Here is a 23,695-nt window from a genome sequence, read left to right as displayed (position 1 = left end):
GTGAATACAGATGCGTGTGACCAGCCTCCTCAACGTCCAGCTTTATATACACGTGGTTTTATTGAAAAAAAAAAAAAATAAATGTATTATATGTACGCATAATGGAAGCAATCTAAAATTTATGGTTCAACTAATTTAATTATTTCGACGTGGAATTAAAAGTGTGAAGCCGAGCGATACAAGTTATCTTTTTTTAACCGTGACACTGGCCTCACACTCATACCTGCTATTGTTATTATTATTATTATTATTTTTAAATTTACAATATATTCTTCTTTAGATAATTCATCAAAAATAATTCATAGAATAATTATATAATTATATATTGATAAAAAAATCAAAATAAAGCTATTAAAAGCCGGTGAGTCAATTCTCAAATTTGTAAACACGATTACTTCAAAATTACATTTTTAATTGATCTAATTTTTTTTTTTTATTGAGTGAAGTTTATCTAATAGAAGATTTTTATTAAAAATTGTTATCTAAATTATTCTAGTTTTTTTATAATCCTCAAAAAGTAAAATAATTTAGTAATTATTACATTTTTGGCCATATCTAGGTGAAAAATTAACATTTTCAAATTTTTATTTATTCTGCTTGTTTTTACGGCGCATTTATGATAAAAAAAAGTCGTGAAAGAAACAAATTAAGATTTTGATAACTTTTTTTTCCTTTAAAAATTGGAAAAAATTTTGGCCCTCATGTTTTTGGATAAAATTTCTATTTTATCTTTTTTTGATGTTTTTAATTCATTTTTTTTAAAGTACATAAAAAAATGAACAATTAAAAAAAATAAAGTTTAATATCAGAATTTTCTAAAAAATTGATAAATTTTTTTGAAAATTTGTTAAAATTGTGATAATCAACTTTTTTTTAAATTGTTCATTTTTTGATGTATTTTTCAAAAAATAATATATAAATAAAATCAAATAGAGATTTCGTTAAAAAAAAATGAAAATTAAAATGATTGTCACCATTTTTGGCCATAACTAGGTGAAAAATTAACATTTTCTAATTTTTTTTATTCTGCTTGTTTTTACGGCGCATTCATAGTTTTTTTGCCTTCAAAAGTTGGAAAAAATTTTGGCTCTTATGTTTTTAGATCAAATTTCTATTTTATCTTTTTTGATAAATTTTTTTTTTAAAATTACATAAAAAATGAACAATTAAAAAAAAATTAAATATCACAATTTTCTAAAAAATTTATAAATTTATTTTTTTAATTTTTTATAAGTGTGATAATCAACTTTTTTTTTAATTATTCATTTTTTGATGTATTTTTCAAAAAAACTTCAATAAAATCAAATAGAAATTTCGTTCAATAAAATGAAAATTAAAATTGTAAATATTTACCAACAATTTAAGCTTAAATTGTAAGAAATTGCAAAGATTAAAAACTTATTTTCTTTTTCTTATAGCTTGTTGAGTAATGTACGCGCTGGGTAACCCATTTAAAAACGCTGGACATACAATGTAGAGAAAAAATGTATTATCTAGAGAAAGGCTAAGACGCAGATGGAGTAGAGGTAAAAAATGAGTTTGGTGCGCTACAATACTAAAATAAATTCCAAGAAAGAGGTATTCACAACAATGAGTACGTCTCGGTAGCGGTTATTAGTCATAGTGCAATGGTTTAGCGGCACTCTGCAAGACTGCTTCTGCCCTTATTATTTTTATTTTATTTTTAATCATAATCACGTTCGCTTATTACCGAAGGGCTTGCTTTGGAGATCGAAACTATGCTAATTATCAATTATTTGCTTTATTCCAGGCTGTGTGTTTTAAAAACATTTTCTCCTGGAGATCCAACGCCAGGGCGAAGGGTAAGTGCACCCTACTTTGAATTACAATAATAATAATAATGATTTATTTAGTAGAAGCGGCAGAGCGAAGCGTGAAGCGGCGAGCCGTGTCTCCGGCCGACTTTACTCGGTCTTTTCCGATGTAGAGGCATTTTCACTTTATGGCTAACTTGTGTGCATATGTCTTGCTCGAGGAGGATGGACAGTGGACGTTACCCCTGAATGGGAGTCCAGACTCGTGCCTCGTAAGGACTCAGAGCACGAGCACCTGCAGTGGATTATCAAGAGGCTTTTCCTCGGCACCTGCGAACTCAAGAGCCCGTTCGGCACCTGTTACTTTACTCGCCATCCCCGGCTACTATTCCAGCAACGTCTGTCTTGCGTATCGCCGAGTTACTTTAATCGAGGTAACACCTAGACCAAGAGACAAGTCTTTTACTTGGTAATTATTTTTTGTACCACCGCTTGAAGCTTACTGTACATTCTCACGAATATTTTTATTGTCTACCTTTTAAAGGACTCTCAGACTTTTATTTTAATTCGAGTCATAGTCAAGTTACTTGTTCAAGAGATCAAAGAAAAGATATTAACTCGTTATTTTTTTGTGTGGAAGGTTAATTGCTTATTTTATATTTTTTAGAAATTTTATTAAAATATCCGGTTTAATTTTTTTATAATTCAGGACATTATTTATCTTCTTGTCAATCAAACATTAGCTGAAAATAGTTTTTAAGAATTATTTATTTTACTAATTTAAAACTAGTAATCTTGCAGTCACTATGTGAACTGTAAATAAATAAAATTTTGCTTTATTAAATTACTTTTGTAAAATTGCACTTTACTTTCTTAAATATTGACGATTTTAAAGATATAAGCTCATTTTGATGTTACACTTATCAAGAGCTTTCATTTGAGTACCCACATCAATTTTTCATATATTTTTTATATGTACATACATATATATATATATATATAAATATATTAAAAATTGATGTGGGTACTCATATGAAAGGTATTGATGAGTATAATAACGGGATGAGATTATATCTTTAAAAATGGCAATAGTTCACAAGATACAAGGTTATTTCTTAATTATTGATATTATTAAAGATATAAGCTCATCCTGATGTAACGCTCACCAAGAGCTTTCATTTGAGTACCCACATGTATTTTGATATACTTTTCATATATACATATATATATATATATATATATATATATATATATATATATATATATATATATATATATATATATAAATATATTAAAAATTGATGTGGGTACTCATATGAAAGGTATTGATGAGTATAATAACGGGATGAGCTTATATCTTTGAAAATGTCAATAGTTCACAAGATACAAGGTTATTTCTTAATTATTGATATTATTAAAGATATAAGCTCATCCTGATGTAACGCTCACCAAGAGCTTTCATTTGAGTACCCACATGTATTTTGATATATTTTTCATATATACATATATATATATATATATAATATATATATATAAATATATTAAAAATTGATGTGGGTACTCATATGAAAGGTATTGATGAGTGTAATAACGGGATGAGCTTATATCTTTGAAAATGTCAATAGTTCACAAGATACAAGGTAATTTCTTAATTTTTGATATTTTTATAGATATAAGCTCATCCCGATGTTACACTTATCAAGAAATGTTACACTTATGAAAAATTGATTTCAGTACTCAAATGAAAGGTCTCGATGAGTGTAGCATCGGGATGAGCTTATTTCTTAAAAAATGTCAATAGTTTACAAGATACAAGGTCATTTCTTAATCATGTATTGTTTTCCAACGATACCAAATTTAATCATAAAAACCCATTTTATCATATAATTTATATGATAAAATGGGTTTTTATGATTAATACACTCGCCACAAAATTTTACTTATTCTCATAATAAAGTGGATTAAAATTCATTTTTTTATAAAAAAAATGAAATATTAAAAAATACTTACAGATTTATATAAATTTTCATATTAATTTTTTTACTTAATAATTGTGATTATAAAAATCTGAAAAAAAAATTTTATTTCATTATAATAAACATAAATAACATTAAAAAATAAAAATAAAGTACACTCTTTATAAGAAAATTCAAAGTAAAACTGTAATGTATATCCCTGTAAAATTTTTTAGATCTTATAAAGAGTGACCCGATGACCTGGGAGTGAATATATGCGTGGATCCACGTCCGTGCGTCCTGGTGAGCCAAATGGATGATAACGGAAACCAGTTGCAGAGTAAAAAAGTCATTACAACAACAAACTACAGCGGAGAGACTCATCTTAACCAGTATAGCCATAAGCCATAATAATAAACCTCCGGTGAAGAAGCGAGAGTTAAATAAAATCCATGCTTGTAAACATTATCGAAGTTCGAGTAGTCTGTCTGTGACCAGAAAACTAGCGTCTATTCCAAAGCTCTCGATACTTTACACCAGAATATTGAATTGGCTGCGCTCCAATATTTCTTCCCAGACCTAGAGTTAATATCTTCTTAATTACATAAAAAGTATATTTAAATAAATATTTATACTTACAATAACAACACAGTTGCTGATGGCAAATAAACTTTTATTCGTGTAATTCAGGAGGAGTTTTATGAGGAGATTGTCGGAGTCGTGACTGGGAATTATTGGGGAGCCATGGCAACAGAAGCCATCTGGTATCCATCAAGGTGAGGAAGAAAAGCGTGTTGTCGTTGTCGTGTTCTCGGTGGCAGCCAGTGCTCTTGCTCTTGGACTTAACTTGATAACTAAACCCAACTGCAAGCAAGCAAGCAAGCAAGCAAGCAAGCAACAGTCATGCTGCTATACACAGCTATCTCTTCTCTACGAGTTAAGTGTAAGTACAAGCTTAAAGACGTTACGGTAAGAGGCTAGAGCCCGGTTAATGCACCTGCATACTCAGATGCCGTGAACACCGGTCGCTTTTCATCCACATCAGATCGTAATACGGATTCGGAAGAGCTTAAATACTAACTTTTATTTAATTCGTTCCATCTAAAGGGCAAATAGATTCCAATTCAGTGGGAAAATTTTGAATTATACGGGTCACTGAACAACTTTACGGAACCAAATCAAAAGCAATGAAGAATAAGATGCTAAATCGTAAAGTTGAGTGACTGGTATAAAAATAAAACCAGAGACCACCAGTGCTGGCGTAAACTCCTTCGTTTTCTTCAGTCTTTTTTAAAAACCTTTTTGTTGTTAATATTTTTTAAATTTAACGGAAGTAGTGCCATAGTCATCATCTTGGCTATTAGAGTGTACAGACTGATTCTTGGTGTTGCCGGTAGGCTGACTCCCAAGTCCACTGACCTCCAGGAATAGAACTTGAATCAACGACGTGCAACAGCACATTTATTCTTCCGACGGCATTATGTGTCATCAAAAAGTTAACAATCAAGGTCTGTTTATCTGCTGGTGATTATTGGAGCTCTTCTCTCCCTCGTTTCTGGAACACTGATCACTTGAGCCAAGAAAATAATTTTCTTGAGCAAAAAAAATTTTTTTTGACAAGAAATTTCACTTATTCCAACAAAATTAATTCTCTTGCTTTAAGAAATACGTATCTTGATCCAAGAAAATTTATTTGTCAGGAAAATCTTGTTTTGAGAAAATTCAGCCTCGAAGCTCCAAAAAATTTAGTTTTTGATAGAAGTTAATTTTCTTGTCTTGAGAAAATTTCTCACTTGCTCCAAAAAATTAAATATAAAGATAGAAGTAAATTTTCATCAATATTTTTATTGATTAACATGTCAAATGGGAAGATCAAATAATATTTCATCTTTTTTTTTATTCAATATGTATAATTGCACGGTAAAATAATATAAAATGGGTATCAAATATTCAAGAGAAAAATTTTCTCAAGGTGAGAAAATTTTTTTCTCAGCTGAAGTAGGTGGCGCTGCTTCCCTAAAATATCTAAAAATTTTGATCAAATATAAAAATTTATTGTTTCAAGTATTTATGATAATTTGAATTAAGAAAAAATGACTTCCACCAAGAATAGAATTTAAAGAAAAATTTTTACTTTGGTCTTCCTTCAGGCACTTGAAAATTTTCTTGAGCCAAGAATTTTGTTCTCTAGGAAAAAAGTTATTCTTTCTGCCCACAGAAAAAAAAAGTTCATTTGAGCCAAGAAAATATTTTTCTTCCTAATTATTTTCTTGAGCTAAAAAAATTTTTTTTTGACAATAAATTTCACTTATTCCAACAAAATTAATTCTCTTGCTTTAAGAAATACGTATCTTGATCCAAGAAAATTTATTTAAGTCAAGAAAATCTTGTTTTGAGAAAATTCAGCCTGTTGCTCCAAAAAATTTAGTTCTTGATAAAAGTTAATTTTCTTGTCTTGAGAAAATTTCTCTCTTGTTCCAAAAAATTAAATATAAAGATAGAAATAAATTTTAATTAAGATTTTTATTGATTAACATGTCAAATGGGAAGATCAAATAATATTTCATCATTTTTTTTCATTCAATATGTATAATTGCACGGTAAAATAATATAAAATGGGTATCAAATATTCAAGAGAAAAATTTTCTCAAGGTGAGAAAATTTTTTTCTCAACTAAAGTAGGTGGCGTTGCTTCCCTAAAGTATCTAAAAATCTTGATCAAGTATAAAAATTTATTGTATCAAGTATTTATGACAATTTGAATTAAGAAAAAATTACTTCCGCCAAGAATAGAATTTCAAAAAAAATTTTTACTTCGGCCAATACAACTTTGGTCTTCCTTCAGGAACTCGAAAATTTTCTTGAATCAAGAATTTTGTTCTCCAGTCAAGAAATTTTTCTTTCTGTGTAGTAATAACCAAGTTAGCTCTTGGAAAAGACACCGCGTCTATTCCGGCGTTCGTTCATTCGTTAATATGGCCCACAGGCTCACACAAAGCGGAGGTGAATGAACGCGAGTTGTACAGCGTAGCGAAACTGGAAAAATGCTAGTTTGTACAAGTAATATTGTGGTATACACGTAATGGATGGGAACCTGCAATGACGATCGTACTTTACAACGACTGATCCTTTTTATTTATTTATTTATTATTTATTTTTTTCTCCACTCTGATTCTTGTCATTTTTTTATCGATAGGTCCGACGTAAAAAAGCGGTCTTAAAAATAACCGTAGAACGGTACCCACCAAATTGATTACGAAATGACGGTAGCGTCAAATCTTCCAGCATGGATAATTGATTAGGAGTTCCATGACGCGATTAGAAAAGTTTCCACCAAGTCATCAACGTCGCCGACTGCCAGCAGTTCACTATTTTGTTTTACTCGAGGTGTAATAATCTTTGCTGGGCATAAAAAATTTATTTCTATACTCGAAATCGGCTTTTTCTTTTTTTCAGCCCTCTTATCTCTTTCTTCGGGCTACTTTTTTCCTAATAGTCTATGCGATAGTTTTGTGGATCGTCACAGTTGATTTACGATCTCGAAAAAACAATACACCTTTTTTTAGCTAATAGAAACGGTGAAATTACCGGAAAGGGACCTTTCTCGAACTCGGTAATCATGTCCTACGGGTTTTCGAGGTTCAAGGATATTATAACGTAAGTTTTTATATTACAAGATCTTCCGTAGACCAAACCAGCCGCTGGAGGTCATATTACTGGAATTTATTAGTCTCAGAGTAGGTTTTATTGGCAAGAAAGTCCTCGAGGATTTTTGGTTTTATGTAATCGTTATTTTAAAGACATTCTTGCTATATTATCATCAACGTAATTATTCTTCAAAGATTCTTTTTTATCCGAAAAAAATATAATTAAAATTAAAATTAGTTTATACTTATTAAAATAATTAATTTTAAAATTTACGGTAACAATATTCTCGCTACAAAAAATTATCAGCAACAATTTCTTGTTCAATATTTTCTTAAAGGCTTTACTTTTTACTGTAAAAATTTTTTCGGTATTATTTTCTTACACAAAAATTTATCTTATTACAATTCAGAGGATCATTATTGGAGCGGGTAAATAATGATCCTCTGAATTGTAATAAGATTTATAATTAAGGAGCTGATACACCAACATCATGTACAAAAATTTATTTAAATATCACTCTGTGTCTTTATTAATCCGTAATAATTTATCGCGACAAAAATTTCTTCTGCAAAAAATTAAAAAGGGCACAACACGGTAACAAGCTTAATGAAAATAAAGTTAGCTGACATCTAAAAATTTTTTAATTAAAATTTTTTCAATAAAAATTTTGAAATGTCGGCTCTTAATTTTTAATAATACTAAAATTAGCTGACATTTTTGATTTTTTTTTATTTTGCTTAATTTATTAAATTATAACGAAAAAATATTAAAAAAAAATTGCATTTATAGTTTTTAACAAATGAAAAAAATTTTTTTTTATTTTTTAGTTATAATTTTTTAATTAAAAAAAATCTTAAAAATTTTTAGATGTCGGCTAACTTTATTTTCATTTATTTTTATTATTATTCAAACATTTTAATTTATATTCAAAAGAAACTTATGAATTAATTTATAAAATTTTTAATTTTAAAAATTCTTGATTTAATCTTGTAAAATTTTAAATTTTAAATGATATATTGAAGCTATTATTTCCATGAAAATAAAGTTAGCCGACATTTAAAAATTTTTATGATTTTTTTTATTGAAAAATTATTACAAAAAAATTTTTTCACTTGTTAAAAACTCCAAAAAATATAAGTGCAATTTTTTAAAAATATTTTTTAGTTATAATTTAATAAATTAAGCAAAATAATAAAATCAAAAATCTCGGCTAACTTTATTATTATACAAGTTTATGTGTTGGTCTAATATCGAATAAATACATACCAAAAATTAATATTTATTTAATTTTTATTGTCGTTTGTGATAATAAAATCTTTGAATGATAATTTTTTGTTCTGTGAGAATTTTTTAAATCAAGAAATTTTTGACATGAAATAAATTTTTGTCTCAAAAAATTGTTACGGATTAATAAAAATACAGAGCCTTAATTTACCTTTTATTTTCTAATCTAAAAATTTTTCCAATATCGAAATTCTATAATTATAAAACTTAAATTTTCATTGAACCTTTTTAAAATTGATACGCTCAGGAATTTATTGCTTTCTTCCTGCCTAAACAACTACTAATTAAGATAATTATTCGAAAAAAGCCTCTATCCTGTTAAAAAACGAACAATCTAATCTCCCTAAGCATTTTTAAAAGTCAGACTTAGTAGCTACTTCCTTTAAACTAATCCCCCAAAAAATGTGTAGTACAAAATTGTAATTAAAAAATAGTGAATACTTTTTATCAGCAGTTACTAGACCCAGCAACAAAACACCAAGCCCGATCGACAATCACGTATTTTCTTTCTCTGAAAAACAACTTTTCTTTCATAGCGTTCCCACCGCGCCTCCTCTGATTCCACGTGAAAAGTCACGCTCCGTTGGCTATTACATACAAATATGTCGAGAATAAGTACAAGTACAAGTAAAGACACATTACATACACAGACCCAGGATCTTATAATGCTACGGGTGTTCACGTCATCTTCTCCTACCCAACAAACTACAATACATCGACACAAAGTACTCACACATAAAAATTCTCCACGTAATACAACAACATTAATATTCTCAGGTAAAATATAAATGTAATAAACGATTAATCTTAGTCCTGTCGTAATTTAAGAATAAATAAAATAATAAAAAGCTCCTCATCCAGAAATAATATCTTTTGATATATTTCGGCAGTAATTTAATTTTCTATCCGTACATAGATGTCCATAATACTTCTTTTGGTCAACAGATTAATATTAAGAGTCTCAGAAAGTATAAAGCATCTCGATATACCTTAACTTCTCCAGAGATAAAGCGTTTATCTCTAGAGTTAACTGTATTTCTTGTTACAAAGAGAAGCATACTCACGAATCACCATGTGGCCGGCTTACAGCAACTTGGCATTTGGCATCTATGCTATACTACGCTGTAGTATACAGACCCGTTGCTCTATTCGCCGAGGTGACTCACAACATCCAACATCCAACACACAAACTCAGCATCTTTCTCAGGTATCCTCTCCTTCTCTCCTTAAATCCTACACAGAAAGAAAAATTTCTTGACTGGAGAACAAAATTCTTGGCCCAAGAAAATTTTCGGGTGCCTGGAGGAAGACCGAAGTTGTGTTGGCCGAAGTAAAAATTTTTTTTTTAAATTCTATTCTTGGTGGAAGTCATTTTTCTTCATTCAAATTATCATAAATACTTGATACAATTAATTTTTATATTTGATAAAGATTTTTAGATACTTTAGGGAAGCAGCGTCACCTTGAGAAAATTTTTCTCTTGAATATTTGATACCCATTTTATATTATTTTAGCGTGCAATTATACATATTGAATGAAAAAAAATGATGAAATATTATTTGATCTTCCCATTTGACATGTTAATCAATGAAAATATTAATTAAAATTTATTTCTATCTTTACATTTAATTTTTTGGAGCAAGAGAGAAATTTTCTCAAAGCAACAAGATTTTCTTGACTTAAATAAATTTTCTTGAATCAAGATACGTATTTCTTAAAGCAAGAGAATTAATTTTGTTGGAATAAGTGAAATTTCTTGTCAAAAAAAAATTTTTTTAGCTCAAGAAAATAATTAGGAAGAAAAATATTTTCTTGACTCAAGTGAACCTTTTTTTCTGTGGACAGAAAGAAAAATTTCTTGCCTAGAGAACAAAATTCTTGGCTCAAGAAAATTTTCGGGTGCCTGAAGAAAGACCCAAATTGTGTTGGCTAAAGTTAAAATTTTTTTTTTAACTCTATGCTTGGTGGTAATTGTTTCTTAATTGAAATTATCACAAATATTTGATACAATAAATTTTTATATTTGATCAAGATTTTTAGATACTTTAGGGAAGCAGCGCCACCTACTTCACCTTGAGAAAATTTTTCTCTTGAATATTTGATACCCATTTTATATTATTTTAGCGTGCAATTATACATATTGAATAAAAAAAATTCAATATTATTTGATCTTCCCCTTTAACATGTTAATCAATAAAACTATTAATTAAAATTTACTTCTATCTTTATATTTAATTTTTTGGAGCAAGAGAGAAATTTTCTCAAGACAAGAAAATTAACTTATATCAAGAACTAAATTTTTTGGAGCTTCGAGGCTGAATTTTCTCAAAACAAGATTTTCTTGACAAATAAATTTTCTTAGATCAAGATACGTATTTCTTAAAGCAAGAGAAACTTGTTGGAATAAGTGAAATTTCTTGTCAAAAAAAATTTTTTGCTCAAGAAGAAAAATACTTTCTTGGCTCAAGCGAATCTTTTTTTGTGTATCCTGAAACTCAAACAGTACAAGTAAACCAGCAACTATTCTCGATTGGGTCCAAGTCCCTATCCTGAAGCCTACTATCCCTTCCCTAGAAGCCTTCAACCATCAACCATCATAATGATAGCAATAGCCAAGTCATAGAAATGGGTCTCAGTCTCTCCCTCAATTCTCCACTATCTCCATCCTGTTCCTTGATCCACGGATGGACGAGCAGCCGCTGGTTGGGTCTTGCTCTCTACTCCTCAACTCACCACGTTATTCGTTATACGGCATCGGCACAGTATCTCTCCACACTACACGGCCCGGTGGGCACCTTCTTCCTCGACTACTCCCCTCCTGCTTCAGCCGGCCGGCACGCAGGTTGCGAGCGTATAGTAGTTTACCTGGCATTACCTGCCAGCCCACGGCTTTAGTTTGCTCACGTCACTCCGAGCAACCGGTTGTTCGACTCGACCAAAGACGACAGTACTTGCTTGCTCTGACGAGAGACTCTAACAGTCTCTTTATACGAGTTTCAGAGAAGATCCTCTAGACTGCTCGTTCATCAGTCCGGTTCTTTCTCTCTCGTGGTCAAGGAGGCTAGTGACGTTCCTCCAGTCGTTACCTTGCATTACAATTACAATTAAAATTATTCTGTAATATAATTTAATGTACAATTTACAATCTACATTGTACATTATTTTATAAACGATAAAATATCTTATCTAAAAATATTTTATTTTTAAACAGTGAGATTACGCGTTACTCGAGAGTTTTGTTTATTATTACTATAATAATTCGCGTGGGCACCACGTTTTGGCCTCCTATCTATATATCCTCTCAGACTCATTGGGTCATCGTACTCGTGACGTAACCAGGCCCGATTAAATCCAACAAACTCCAAGCTGAGAGAGTTCCGGAGCCAGCGGACAGAGGGAAAGGCAACTTAACTTAAGATTCTAACTGAGAACGCGACAACTCTCCAGCTCCATTAAACACAAGGTATGTTTAAATACAACCAAAAATCATATTATTATTTTTAATCATTAATTACTCACTTGGTTAATTATTAACATCATGGTGACTCTCAAAGGCATTCTTCAAGGTGCCGAACAGGAAAGGAACCTCCATTATATTGTATAATATGGGGTATTCCATGCCAAATCGACCACTTTTGAACTCGACCCCTTAAGGAATTTAGATTTAGCTGAAACTCTATCATTCTATGCTTTGAAAAACATTTTTGAGAATTTTTTCAAATTTTTTTGTCCAAACCAAAAAAAGTTAAGAATTTTTTTTTAAAATGCCTTTTTTTTATATTGACCATTTGGGTACCTTTTTTTTTTTTAATTTTTATTTTTGAATGAACTTTTCAAAAAAATACACAAAAAAAATTAAATATGATCAATTCTATAAATTAATCGGTTTTTTTGAGCAAAATCGTTATTTTTTCGAAGTTGGTCACTTTTTTATTTTTTATTTTCAAAAAAAACTTCAATCAATTTGACAACTATTCCCGCTCATTTTTGAGAATTTTTTCAAATTTTTTTGTCCAACCCAAAAAAAGTTAAGAATTTAAAAAAAAAATGCCTTTTTTATTTTCAAATAGCCATAACTTTTTTTGGATACCTTTTTTTTTTTAATTTTTGTTTTTGAATGAACTTTTCGAAAAAAAATTAAATATGATCAATTCTATAAAATAATCGTTTTTTTTTTTTTTTTTTTTTTTGTGCAAAATCGTTATTTTTTCAAAGTTGGTCACTTTTGTTATTTTTTTTTCTCAAAAAAAACTTCAATCTGACAACTTTTGCCGTTCATCCCAGGCAGAGCTGATTATTTTTTATTTAATTGAAAAAAAAAAATAGTCAAATTTTCAAAATATTTTTTTTATACAAAAGAATGATAAAGTTTCAGCTAAATTTAAAGGGGTCGAGTTTGAACCGAACAAAAGTGGTCAATTTGGCATGGAATACCCCATATATTTCTGGTTTATTGCTCCGGGGCCTCAACTCATTGTAGTCCTTGCATCACCGAGTTAAATCACCGCTCTCTCCTTGGAGTGTACTCCCTCGCTAAAAGTATATTACAATATTACGGATAAGAGTTTAGCTATTATATTATATGGATTATATTATTTGGTATTGTAACACTTAACTTACATTGTAATGCCTGTGAGTGTAATTACATGGTGTATTGGAGCACTCAAAACGGAAGTGGAATAATATAACGTATTCCCACAATATATATTCACGGTTCAAGGGCGAGCTGTGATGTAAAAAGTGCTCAAGTAAGAACAGGCATAAAGAAGCTAAAGCTAAAGCTAAAGAATAATAAAACACAGTGAAGCTCTTCGAGGTGGATGATGAAAACGGAAAGAATAAGAAAAGAAGGAAGAGAAGTCGCGAGGTCGTCAGAAACCTGTTTCAGCAGTTAAAAACTCAGTATTTTTTTTCAATTACTCTTTCTCTATCGCAGTTGAGACTTACAAGCTAAAATAACCATCCAAGTGCGTACTACTAAATTCAGCTGCTGAAGAACCCGATTTTAATCGTTAAGCTCTACTCCCGGAGCGAGTTATTTCCAGAGGCTGATCAATTGATGGCAATGTTCAAGTCACGGCCCAAAGGACAAGTGAGAAATGTTATCCAGGAGCATTTCCGCCATCCCGGCCACACAAATTCACTCAATCTCTGTGAGAACTTTTGAAATTTTTAATCTGTCTTCTTTTTTTAATTATTTCAGCCTGTACGTCAGAGTGTAATTATCAGCCTTAGACACTGTCAATGGCACTGGAAGAATTCACGGGGTATTTTAACAACGAACCCGTGGAGCTCCCGTGTCATACACAGCGTCTGGCCATTCGACAATAACCACACTTGTAATCAGTAGCTGGTCACGATTTCCGTGACATTAATTGCTCATAAAAATGCTCCTGCGTTATCGATAACTTTTCATTTCACTGTAGCAACTAGCTAGCTGGCACCAGGTAACTACCCGCCAGGCATGTTCGCTGTTGTTCGTGAGAGGCATAAGACTCTGGGCTGGTTTAAAAGGTAATGTAATCAAAGGTCTACCTCATTTTTTTACACCTTTAGTTCTATTCCTAAGAATTATTCATTAAGTTACATTGAGAACACAGAAAAGAAAAATTAACGTAAACTAAAATATTTTTCTTGGTTTAAGAAAATTTCACTTGATTAAAGAATTTTTTGTCTTGATTGGTTTAAGAATTTGGTAATTATTTACAAGTGGGGTCAAGCCCATTTTTGGCAATAACTAAGTGAAAAAATTTTTTTTGATTTTGCTTATTTATGATTAAAAATGTTGTGAAAGAAAAAAATAAAGATTTTGATAGTTTTTTTGCCTTCAAAAGTTGGAAAAAATTTTGACTCATGTTTTTGGATAAAATTTCTATTTTATCTTTTTTTAAAAATACATAAAAATGAACAATTTAAAAAGGAAAAAGTTGAATATCACAATTTTATAAAAAATTTAGAAATTTTTTATAATTGTGATAATATATTTTTTTTAATTGTTCATCTTTTATGTATTAAAAAAAAAAAAAAATATATCAATAAAATTAAATAGAAATTTCGTTCAAAAAAATAAAAATTAAAATGTTTGACCTCATTTTGGGCCATAACTAAGTCAAAAATTAAAATTTTCAAATTTTTTTTTATTTTGCTTGTTTTTACAGCGCATTTATGATAAAAAAAATTAAGATTTTAATAGCTTTTTTGCCTCCAAAAATTGGATAAAATTTTGGCTCATATTTTTGGATAAAATTTCTATTTTATCTATTTTTGATATTGTTTTTTTGGAAAGTACAAAAAAAAATGAACAATAAAAAAAAAAATAAAATATCAAAATTTTCTGAAAAATTTATAAATATTTTTGAAAATTTGTTAAAATTGTGATAATTCTTTTTTTTTAATTGTTCATTTTTTTATATATTTTTCAAAAAAAAAAATATATAAATAAAATCAAATAGAAATTTCGTTAAAAAAAATGAGAATTAAAATGGTTGTAAATATTTACCAAGAATTTTTCTCTTGATTGAATTTAATTTATTTTTCTGGACAGATGGAAAATTTTCGACTCACCATTCCAGCCAAGTTCCAGTGGGACTGTAATGCATTAAAATGTCTGGCATTTTCTTCACAAGGAGCCACGGAATCAAGACAAGTTCAAGAGGTTACACCGTCACGAATGGGTTGGTATTATACATACTTTGTACGGATAACATGTATTTGTATTTGTAGTTTGTAGTTGTATTATATACCTGCTGTATAATAGAGAGAAAGGAACTTTGGCGTTTCATGAATCATGACGCATTTATTTGCGCCAAATCAAACTAAACTCACCTCGAGTCTCTTCGAACTGAACTAAACAACAGCAAAGTTCAACGTTCTGCTACTATACTAAACCCGCCGTACTTGTTTAGTTTTTATTCTCAGCATAGTTAACCATCTAACTTGTATATCATCATTATTATCATTATTATTATTCTGATTCCGATTCTGAATAAGAAGCCACCGGTAACTTTTAGCTCTTACACGCGATTACGTGAGAAAGAGGGCTACAAAGCAACGCCGGGAACGAATCATGTTTTATGATAAATTATATCATTATTATTATCATTGTATTTTTATATTATTTTATTAAGTTTCATTGTAGAGTTTATTACGCGTTAAAATATTAGTACCCAAGAAGAAAAGAAGAAAGAAATAAATTATTAGCGTTGGAATTTTTTTGTTTTGTTTTATATTAAAGAATAAATTGAAAGTAAACCTTTATGTGTGAGCAATGAGTTCGGCATTGCATTGAGGCAAATTGATGTTGCGAAATGACAGTCTTTTGATGAATTCGTCGCGGTTTTGTCAAGCATCTGTCGGGACAAACTGCAGGTGTAAGACTGCTGTAATCGCGTTCTTCCTTCAATATATCACCGTCTTACAAGGGCTATAAATAATAATAAAATTAGTATAAATAATAATAACTCGCGAGCGTGCAGTCACTATGTGACTGCTGTTACTTGTGAACTATAAAGAAATAAAATTTTGCTTTATTAAATAGTAACTTGCGTTAAATTGCATTGTACTTTCTTAAATATCGACGTTTTTAAAGATATAAGCTCATCCGGATGTTACACTCATCAAGAGCTTTCATTTGAATACCCACATGCATTTTTGATATATTATTCATATATACATATATATAATATATATAAATATATGAAAAATTGATGTGGGTACTCAAATGAAAGGTCTTGATGAGCATAATATCGAGATGAGCTTATATCTTCAAAAATATCATTAGTTAACAAGATAGCAAAGTCAGTTCTTAATTATTGACATTTTTTAAGATATAAGCTCATCCTGATGTTACACTCATCAAGAGCTTTCATTTGAGTACCCACATGCATTTTTGATATATTTTTCATATATACATATATATAAATATATGAAAAATTGATGTGGGTACTCAAATGAAAGGTCTTGATAAATATAACATCAGAATGAGCTTAGATCTTTAAAAATGTCAGTCGTAGACAAGATACAAGGTCATTTTTTAAGATATATTATACTTAAATATATTATACTTATCGAGACCTTTCATTTGAGTACTCACATGCATTTTTGATATATTTTTCATATATACATATATATAATATACATAAATATATGAAAAATTGATGTGGGTACTCAAATGAAAGGTCTCGACAAGTGTAACATCGGAATGAGCTTATATCTTTAAAAATGTCAATCGTTCACAAGATACAAGGTCATTTCTTAATTATGTATCTAGAGATAGAGCATTTTTTAATACAGCCTAAATATTTATCAACATAAATTGATTATCGGTGAGAATGACATGAAACCTTGAAAAGGCACAAATTCAAGTCAAGACCTTGGCAATGATACAAAATTTTTCTTATTCTCTTAATAATATATTGATGAGCAGTCATAATTGTCATCGTGAGTAATAAAAGTAATAATAACACAAGATCAATCGAATAAAGACAATAAACTTATTCGAGGAAGTATTTTTGAATTATTATTCATTTCTGTCATACACGCGGATTACCTGTTGCCATGCACCTGTTGCTGGTATTTTTGTCCGACCGGATATTTATGCATAATAATTATATAAATAAATAAATAAGTTAACGAGTAAAAACAAAACTCTTGCGTAAGAGGTTTAGAAAAATTCTTTTTGTTGAAAACGTAAGCGTTTTTTTTCTTCTTTTCTTTTTAACTTTGTCTTTTAAATATTCCGCGATAATGATACCGAGTAATTACTGAAAAAAATTATGCTGGCTGTAAAATTGGTTAATAAAATATAATATTTACGTTTTCCGCTTTCTCTTTTTTTATACACTGAAAAAAAAATTAACTTGAATCAAAAGAAAAATTTTTGATTAAAATTAATTTTGAAGATATTTTATAATTTTAAGAATTTTTCAACTTCCCGCTATGAAAATTCAAAATTTTTTTAGCAAATATATTATAGTAAAAAAAAATTGACAATTATAAATTTTAAATAGTAAAAAATGCAACTTTTTAAAAATAATTCTTTGGAACAAATTTGTTTGTTAAATAATATTAAAAAATTGTCAAGTGATTGCTATTTTTAATGTCGTAAATTCTTGAATCAAGTAAAATTTTCTTAACTTAAGAAAAATTTTTTAAGAATTTTTTTGCTTAAATCAAGATAAAATTCTTTGAAATTTATTTGATTCAAGTAATTTTTTTTATATGTATATATTTATACATAAGCGGAGTTATTTTATTGTCCAAGAAAATCATGAGCCAGCGGAATACATTATGGATTGATGTATTCGCGCAAAAGAGATAGAACGAGTACTTGTAGCTGGTGCCGTGAACTTGACGGTCTTATTGTTCGCGGGCAGCGATGCAGAAAGCCGGGCTTCCGGTTTCTAAGCCTCGCTCCCATGCTCCGATGTGAATCGTCATACCAACTCAGTAGTCACCTGCAATACAATTTTAAAATCCCCTATTAACTGTCATTACTTAATTATTTTATTTATTTTTATATATTATTATTCAAATATTTTAATTTATATTCAAAGGAGACTTACCAATTAATTTATTACAATTTAAAATTTTAAAAATTCTTGCAGATAAATTTTTAAAAAAATTTAATCTTGTAAAATTTTAAATTTAAAATGATATATTGAAGCTATTTTTTCCAGGTATTAATTGGAGCTTGCGGATTAAAATATGTAACAAGACCTGTAATAAAAATATTTATAATTTGGAGATGTCATATAAAACTATTTAGTAGAATTGAATGTCAGCGTAATTAATCACTTGACGCGTCCTGTGATTGAAATAAATTTACGGTTTTTAGCGTGTCGAGCAAAAAGACAGATTTCTCTTCTGTTGCGCTTAAAAAGTTTTGATTTCACCGCCTGGAGGAAGAGCGATAAAATAAAAAAAAGTAAACGGAGAGAGACCCCGATAGACTGGTCGTGGTCACGTATTGCAACAATCGGAAATCAGAGAGAAAGACGGCGGAAGTGGCTGTATAGGGGCCCTTGGGGTCCCTTTTACCGATACGCACGAACGCGGCGCCTCCATAGATACAGATACAGATATAGATATACAATATAATAAATATACATAAATAAAATATATATTTATTTATTTATTTACGTGTAGGAACGATGCTGTAGACACTCTCAGGAATATATTTGCCCTGGCAGATGGCTCAAAAAAAGCCGATCGGCGGAAACGCTCGGCCAGTTGGAACGGCGACCCGTGGGAGAAATAGGATTCAGCTCGGTTAGTTGGTGGATGAAACCAACGCCTGCCCAGGAATCACGACGACGGCCACGACGCCTGGGAACTGGAATTTCTTAACTTCTTCCGACAATACTCCTATCCTCTTGCTTTATACATACAACATACAACATATTCATATATATGCATCTACATCTACATCTACCCACCCAGACACCGTGTAAGAATGTGTTGTAAGAAAGACCTCAGAAGGGCTACAGCCCCGTTACAAGCTAGTTATACGCCAAAGAGTAAAGGTTTATGTTGCTTTATTTTTTACGACGCCATGCCACAATGTAGTCACTCCGACATAACTAAAGTTATGGCTTTTTATCTTCATTTTAGTTTGTCTAAGCGCTCAACGCAAACATCAAAATTCTTCTTGCTTTTCTTTGATTTTTTTATATAAATTTATCCTTAATTAAAATTTTTTTCAATCAAGAATGAATTTTCTCTTTGAAAAATTTTTTGCTCCAAAATAATAGGTCGTTTGATAAAAAATTTTGGTAAATATTTATAATTGGGGTCATTTTTTTGAATGAAATTTTTGTTTGATTTTATTGATATTTTTTTTTTTGAAAAATAAAAAAAAATGAACAATTTAAAAAAAAAAAGTTGATTATCACAATTTTAACAAATTTCATAAATTTTTTTAAAAAATTTATAAATTAAAAAAAAATTGTGATATTCAACGTTTTTTTATGTATTTTTCAAAAAAAAATATCAAAAAAAGATAAAATAGAAATTTTATCCAAAAACATGAGAACCAAAATTTTTTCCAACTTTTAAAGGCAAAAAAGCTATCGGAATCTTTATTTTTTTTTTTCACAACATTTTTTATCATAAATGCGCCGTTAAAATAAGCATAATCAAAAATAAAATTGAAAATGTTAATTTTTCATCTAGTTATGGCCCAAATGGGGTCAATTTTCATTTTCATTTTTTTTTAACGAAATTTATATTTAATTTTATTGATATATTTTTTTTTAATACATAAAAAAATTAACAATTAAAAAAAAAAAGTTGAGTATCACAATTTTTACAAATTTTCAAAAAAATTTATAAATTGTTTAGAAAATTGTGATATTCAACTTTTTCTTCTAAATTGCTCATTTTTATGTACTTTTAAAAAAAAAATACATTAAGAAAAGATAAAATATAAATTGTATCCAAAAACATGAGAGCCAAAATTTTTTCCAACTTTTGAAGGCAAACAAGCTATCGAAATTATTTTTTTCTTTCATTTCTTTTATCATAAATACTTCGTAAAAACAAGCAGAATAAAAAATTAAAAAATGTTAATTTTTCACCTAGATATGGGCAAAAATATGGTGGGACCCCACTAGTAAATAATTACCAAATTTTTTAACTACAATTTTTAAATTTAAATTTTTTCCATCCAGAAAAAAAAATTTGTTGCTCCAAAATAACAAGCCTTTTTGATAAAAAATTTCTTGGATAAATTCAATCTTTATTCTATATAAAAAAAATAAATTTAATAAAATAAATTAATTAATTTAATAGAGCATACAATTTCCGACAAAAAATGTATAATTTTTTTCTCCAGTACTTTACTTAGAATAAAAGTTCCAAAGTATACAAATAATAATCCCGCAACAAAATGAAAAACAATTATGTATGACGTTAAAATTTATTTATCTATATAATTTGTAAATAAACCACCGTGCAGAAATTTTTTACCGCCTGGCCTTATCATCACTAACGACAAAGTGTTTTATTTATAGATTTTATTGCGTGTCGCGGACTTGGGACCCGCATGCTATGCACTTAACCGGTGCGGGTGTCAACTTGGTGTCGTTCTAATCACCAGCCAATAGAAGTTTCTTGTTATGTCGGAAAGCACTACACCCAGAGGAATAATACTTCTATTTTTTACTCTTGCTCTAAAGAGCCCAGAGGTAATTACTTTAGCTAGGAGCTTAGAGCGCCGACGATCGTTAAGTTTATTCAAATAGGATCCTAGTTCGTAGAACTGCCAGCAAGGACTGCATAGCAATAAATAAGTATGCATTGTATAATTAAAATAAATAAAAAAAAAAATAGTGTTAATGAATACAGTGAATAGGACTATTTTTAAGCTGCTCGACATACGAGTTAATAAAAGTTGGGAACAAAAGAAAGAGAAAATCGGCATCAGCTGAAGGTTATTGTGCAACACAATCGCAAATCGCAATAGACTTCCCAGAACAGTGGACAATTAAAATTATTATAACTGAGCAAGACCGTGAGCAAATAAAATGCAAACGGTGCTATACATACAACATTGATATGAGCAGCTCTTGCTATTATTCACCACTCTACTCACTCGCAATGTTAATACATTATATCGTGCAGTGTCGTTATCCATTATTGCCAGCTATTGCTAGTCCAATGGTACTGCATTGGGACTGACTCTGACTAGGCTAGCTGCGCTCGAAGAAGGCCGTCGTTGATCGTTTCGTTGTAAGGTTTGCTTACAAGTCGCAATCACTCGGCCTGACCTCGCTTGAGATAGCCAGATAAAATAATTGATTATTAATGTAATATCTAATGTAATGTAATGTAATGTGTCTAGTTGCATGCATGAGAAACTGTTTTTATGGATATGTTTAATAATAATACTTATCCCGTGCATGATCCTGTCACCAAGTACAAGATACAATAAATCTAATATATTATAAATTTAAATGAATATTAAAGTAGCCGTATTTTTTTAGTGAAAAAAAATTTAAAAAAAATTTGACATGCAGAAAGTTTGAAAAATTCGAAGTGCAGTTTTTTTAAACTTATCAAATGTTTGCTAATTTAAGACAGCAACCTTGCAGTCACTATGTGAATGCCGTGATTTGAGGACTATAAATAAATAAAATTTCGCTTCATTAAATAATGACGTTTTTAAAGATATAAGCTCATCTTGATGTTACACTCATCAAGAGCTTTCATTTGAGTACCCACATGCATTTTTATATATTTTTCATATATACATATATATAAAATATATGAAAAATTGATGTGGGTACTCAAATGAAAGATCTTGATGAGCGTAATGTCGGGGTGAGCTTATATCTTTAAAAATGTCAATAGTTCACAAGATACAAGGTCATTTCTTAATAATTGACATTTTTTAAGATATAAGCTCATCCTGATGTTACATTCATTAAGAGCTTTCATTTGACTACCCACATGCATTTTGATATATTTCTCTTATAAACATATATACATAATAAATATAAATATGTGAAAAATTGATGTGGGTACTCAAATGAATGGTCTCGATGAGTGTAACATCGGGATGAGCTTATATCTTTAAAAATGTCAATAGTTTACAAGATACAAAGTCAGTTCTTAATTATTGACATTTTTTAAGATATAAGCTCATCCTGAAGTTACACTCATCAAGAGCTTTCATTTTAATACCCACATGCATTTTTGATATATTTTTCATATATTTATATATATAAATATATGAAATATATGAAAAATTGATATGGGTACTCAAATGAAAGATCTTGATGAGCGTAATGTCGGGGTGAGCTTATATCTTTAAAAATGTCAATAGTTCACAAGATACAAGGTCATTTCTTAATAATTGACATTTTTTAAGATATAAGCTCATCCTGATGTTACATTCATTAAGAGCTTTCATTTGACTACCCACATGCATTTTGATATATTTCTCTTATAAACATATATATATATATATATATATATATATATATATATATAAACATATATACATAATAAATATAAATATGTGAAAAATTGATGTGGGTACTCAAATGAATGGTCTCGATGAGTGTAACATCGGGATGAGCTTATATCTTTAAAAATGTCAATAGTTTACAAGATACAAAGTCAGTTCTTAATTATTGACATTTTTTAAGATATAAGCTCATCCTGAAGTTACACTCATCAAGAGCTTTCATTTTAATACCCACATGCATTTTTGATATATTTTTCATATATTTATATATATAAATATATGAAATATATGAAAAATTGATGTGGGTACTCAAATGAAAGCTCTTGATGAGTGTAATGTCGGGGTGAGCTTATATATTTAAAAATGTCAATAGTTCACAAGATACAAGGTCATTTCTTAAATATTGACATTTTTTAAGATATAAGCTCATCCTGATGTTACACTCATCAAGAGCTTTCATTTGAGTACCCACATGCATTTTTATATATTTTTCATATATTCATATACATAATATATATAAATATATGAAAAATTGATGTGGGTACTCAAATGAAAGGTTTCGATGAGTATAACATCGAGATGAGCTTATATCTTTAAAAATGTCAAGAGTTCACAAGATACAAGGTCATTTCTTAATTATGTATCTAGAGATACATTAGCCGACGTTTTTAATTTTTGTAATTTATTAAATTAGAATTAAAAAATCTTTTTTAAAAATTGCTCTTATAGTTTTTTTTTCAATAAAAAAAAATCTTAAAATTTTTTAAATGTCGGCTAACTTAATTTCATAATTTAAATATCATCTCGTTGTCGCTCTCTTGTGTTAGCAGCATTTAAAATTTATTTTATTGTCCTGCTTCATTTTAAAATTACCTTTTTTTATTCATAACTCGAGACCGTAAGTTGTGGGCGGCTATGACAGTCGTATTGCAATTTACCGCAACAGTCACCTCTGTTATTATTTACCTTTAAATCAACTCCTCTATATTTTTTTTGCACATTCATCATTACAGTGTTTTAGAGTTTTATTTTTTTTTCTTTATTCCAGTCTGAAATGCAAAACA

At 29.3% G+C, this 23,695-nt stretch overlaps 4 long non-coding RNA genes across 8 annotated transcripts in view; 1 reads left to right on the top strand and 3 right to left on the bottom strand.

Moving 5' to 3' along the window:
• Positions 1-6,640: 6,640 nt before the first annotated feature.
• LOC123265281 lies at positions 6,641-12,409 on the bottom strand. 2 transcript variants are annotated; one of them, XR_006509548.1, is made up of 5 exons: positions 12,182-12,409; positions 9,723-9,895; positions 8,814-8,823; positions 6,976-7,575; positions 6,641-6,824 (listed from the first exon to the last, which is right to left on the bottom strand). It is a non-coding gene; the product is annotated as an uncharacterized LOC123265281 (long non-coding RNA). The 2 variants fall into 2 exon arrangements; XR_006509549.1 differs by having other exon boundaries at positions 6,641-7,575.
• On the top strand, positions 11,767-21,613 carry LOC123265266. Of its 4 annotated transcripts, none has more exons than XR_006509545.1 (5): positions 11,767-12,125; positions 15,207-15,336; positions 18,340-19,185; positions 20,674-20,952; positions 21,015-21,613. It is a non-coding gene; the product is annotated as an uncharacterized LOC123265266 (long non-coding RNA). The 4 variants fall into 4 exon arrangements; XR_006509544.1 differs by lacking the exon at positions 11,767-12,125 and adding an exon at positions 13,938-14,176 and having other exon boundaries at positions 18,809-19,185; XR_006509543.1 differs by lacking the exon at positions 11,767-12,125 and adding an exon at positions 13,938-14,176 and having other exon boundaries at positions 21,028-21,613.
• LOC123265291 lies at positions 12,887-18,937 on the bottom strand. The gene is made up of 5 exons (XR_006509551.1): positions 18,803-18,937; positions 17,991-18,117; positions 15,915-16,085; positions 13,283-13,388; positions 12,887-13,195 (listed from the first exon to the last, which is right to left on the bottom strand). It is a non-coding gene; the product is annotated as an uncharacterized LOC123265291 (long non-coding RNA).
• The window catches only part of LOC123265260, a 6,464-nt gene continuing 4,166 nt past the window's right edge, over positions 21,398-23,695 (bottom strand). The window contains exons 3-4 of the long non-coding RNA XR_006509541.1: positions 23,505-23,680; positions 21,398-21,433 (exon numbers count right to left, since the gene is read on the bottom strand). This is a non-coding gene — a long non-coding RNA (uncharacterized LOC123265260). The remainder of the gene's footprint in view (positions 21,434-23,504; positions 23,681-23,695) is intronic.

This window comes from Cotesia glomerata, linkage group LG1 (assembly GCF_020080835.1).
Source record: "Cotesia glomerata isolate CgM1 linkage group LG1, MPM_Cglom_v2.3, whole genome shotgun sequence".
Classification (NCBI taxonomy): domain Eukaryota; kingdom Metazoa; phylum Arthropoda; class Insecta; order Hymenoptera; family Braconidae; genus Cotesia; species Cotesia glomerata.
The sequence above is the reverse complement of the archived record's forward strand: the minus strand, read 5'-3'. Positions and strand labels throughout refer to the sequence as shown.